This window comes from Cucurbita pepo, chromosome 6, assembly GCF_057944985.1.
Source record: "Cucurbita pepo subsp. pepo isolate OVF chromosome 6, ASM5794498v1, whole genome shotgun sequence".
Taxonomy (NCBI): domain Eukaryota; kingdom Viridiplantae; phylum Streptophyta; class Magnoliopsida; order Cucurbitales; family Cucurbitaceae; genus Cucurbita; species Cucurbita pepo.
The window spans coordinates 10,355,110-10,358,630 of NC_141803.1; the positions used below are offsets into that span (position 1 = coordinate 10,355,110).

At 37.7% G+C, this 3,521-nt stretch overlaps 1 non-coding gene across 1 annotated transcript; it reads right to left on the bottom strand.

The window, feature by feature from the left end:
- Window positions 1-449: 449 nt before the first annotated feature.
- Window positions 450-585, bottom strand: LOC147792294 (small nucleolar RNA Z247). Its single transcript, XR_015421563.1, has one exon. It is a non-coding gene; the product is annotated as a small nucleolar RNA Z247 (small nucleolar RNA).
- Between the last annotated feature and the right edge of the window lie 2,936 nt (window positions 586-3,521).

Genomic DNA, 3,521 nt, shown 5'->3' on the forward strand with positions numbered 1-3,521 from the left:
CAAACCTGCGCCATTTGCAACCTGAATTTGGTCGGTGCCAGTGTAGCGTTCTCTGGTGGTAAGCCTCTCTAGGTCATTGGTGATATGATCTGTGGCTCCAGTGTCAACATACCAGTTTGTGTCACTAGTGTATCCACTTGTTGCCAAAGCTGCTTGTTTGAGATTATTTTCGGCTTGATATGCCTGATCAAATCTGTGCCAGCATTGCAAAGCATCGTGATTGGGCTTACCACAAATCTGACAGACAATGCCTGAGCTGCTTTGTGTCTTTGATGGTTGACGTCCAGGATTGTTCACAGTACGCCTTGATTGTCCATGACCACTATTTAACTGACGACTACGACCGCGACTACCTCGACCTCCATTGGCACCTCCACGAATGGATATCCTATTGACATTGTTAGCAGATGAAAGTTGCTCAAATGTACCCTTACGCAAGTGCCGCATCTCATAGCTCAGCATGTGAGCATACACGTCGCTGACAGTGTATACATCTGTTCTGGTTGTAATGCTTGTGACTAGAGGATCATAATCTGGACCAAGTCCTTGCAGCATGTAGGCGATGAGTTCTTCATCCTCTATTCGCTTGCCAATGGCAGCAAGTGTATCACCAAGATGTTTTACTTTACGAAAGTAGTCAGCAATTGTCATGTCCTTTTTCTGGATAGTAGAGAGTTCCATGCGGATCTGCATTGCTCTTGCTCGAGATGTGGAAGCAAATTGTCGCTCCAGCGTAATCCAGGCTTCTCGTGCAGTGGTGATTCCAACCATCGTGCTGAGAACCTCCTCAGTGACTGATGAGTTGATGAGGCTGAGTACCAGCTGGTCCTGGGGGTACCAGACTGTGAACTCAGGGTTGATGATAATTTTGCGATTCCCTGTTTCTTCACTTGGTTCAACGGCGATCGTCTGGCTTGGTGCAGGCATGGATCCATCCACAAAACCAACAAGGTTTTGGCTACGCAAGTAGGGAAGGATTTGGGTAGACCACAGTAGATAATTTTCTTGTGTAAGCTTAACACTAATCACCTGACTGATCGACGGAGAAGACATTGTGTTGTTCGGGATTGACATGTCTAACAGCAGAGGCTATGGATCTCGTGGATCTTATTTCGGCTCTGATACCATATCAAGTTTATGCAAAACTGTTCCTCACACTATTGAGGACATATTCTATTTATATTGGCAAAAGATTAACTAATAGATCCGATTTCATAGGAAACTAACGAAGTAAGCCTATTCTTATGGCATGACTAACTTCAAGCTATTCTAATGGATTGACCAATTCTAACAGGGCTTAGTTTAAACTATTGGGAGTATGTATTTATGCATAATTAGACTTAATTTAAATGATCACGAGTAAGTTTTTATGCATAATTAGACTTAAGTTAAATTTTTGGAATCCAATTTAAATTATTTATGCCTAATTAGGCATAGATAGTTTAAATCATTACGAGTAAATTTTTATGCATAATTAGATTTAGGTAGTTTGTGCGTTATGAAACGTTATGTTGAAAGCATGAAAATGTTACGTTATGTCTTGTGAACTGCATGTATAGAATGATTTGAATTACATGAAGAACGATAAATAATATGAAATATAATCCCGATATAAGCATGAACGATGTGATAACTGATATGAGAAATGGTATGATATCAATGAAATGATAGCGGGAGTTATATTTAATAATGTTGAAAATGGAAAAATATTGGGACCTCATGCATTAATGTGCGCTCATGCATTCGGGGATACCCGTATTCCTTCATGATGGTATGGGCGCGTACACCACAAGGCAGGATAACTTTCATTATGTTTTACGTAATGCTGCAGTGACGGCTACCGTTTCTAACGGGTATCCAGCATAGAGAGCTACCAGAGCATGCTTGCCCGACAAGGAAAGGGGCCAGGGGTGTGCGAACCTACTGTGGAGATTGTACAATCAATCTCCTAAACTTCCTCCTGAAGTTGTTAATAACCACTTAATAACAAATCTAAACTTATTCAAATAAAAAACTACTTAATAAGTATCCTAAAATTGCTATAGGTTAATAACTTGTTTTGTTAAGTCAAGCTTATTAGCTCACATGGGAAAGGACAAATTTTGAGTTTCAAACTCTCCAAAGCTCTAACAAGTCAAAATCCAGACGAAACGGGATTTTTAAACCACTAAATTCAGGATTCTAAGCCTAACAAATCGTATTTTGTTTGAACTTTGGACCGAACGTCGAGACAGTGTGAGGGATGGACGAACTTTGGGTTTCTAACTCTCTGAAGCTTTAGTTTGTAAGAGTTAGGAAGAACTTTGGTCCAAACATCAGACTCTTGAAAAAATGAATTTTTGGCTTCAGGCTATAACTGGTAAGCACAAACAATGCTGAATTTGCAAAGTTAGAGGTCGTACTAGGATCCTTACAAATTTTCACAAATAAAGCTAACTTAACTAATGATTCCAACCAAGAGTTATTTAAATAGATGAATAACTGTTACATCTAACTTTGAATCTATGATGGTCACTCTCAGATCCTAACTCACACCACAATTAGAAAGATAACAGTATAGGTTCATAGAAACAAAAGGCTTTTCTATTAAAAAATGATTATTAAACTTATATATTACATGCCTTTAAATATAAAAAATAAGACCTATGACATAAACAGTCTTAAATGGTAGTTCAACTACGAAAGACGAGAATTCTTCGAAGCACTTTCTAAAGTCAAGTTGTATTTATTATCCCTATATTCTGTTCTTGACTTTGTATACTAATATTATAAATATATTTGTACTAAAACATCTTTGTTTCTTCTTGTACATTAATCGACCTTATCCCTATACTCTAGATCATTTTGACTATATACTTGAACTTGATCCACTCTTATGTCTCTACATATAGTTCAAGTAGTCATACTATAGCCAGAGTGTTCTTATTTTATTGGATTTAAATTAATGATCGTAACATTCACTTTATTCAATAACAATCTTTACTGAATTATCAATAATAACTTTATTGAAAACAGAATATGTTTTTGTTTACAAACTATGAGTTTTAGAACATAAAACCCAATAAATACCCCCTTCTCGAGCGGTAGATTCTTTTATAGATGTCGAGCTGGGAACTGCGCCTATTTCCAAAGCTTCTTACCTCATGGATCCAACCGAGTTGAAAGAGCTCAAGGCCCAACTACAAGACCTACTGGACAAGAGCTTCATCTGTCCTATCATATCGCCTTGGGGTGCGCCGATGTTGTTTGTCAAGAAGATTGATGGCTTGATGCGCTATGCATCGATTACATAGAACTGAATAAGAGGACGATAAAGAATAAGTTTCAACTTCCTCATATTGAAGATCTATTTGACCAACTCAGGGAAGAAACAATATTTTCTAAGATAGACCTTCAATCAGGATACCATCAAATTACGATTAAAGAGAGGGATTTACCAAAAATAGAATTGAGGACAAAGTAAGGTAACTATGAGTTTGTAAGGATGTCATTTGGCCTTACAAACACCCTAACTATGCTCA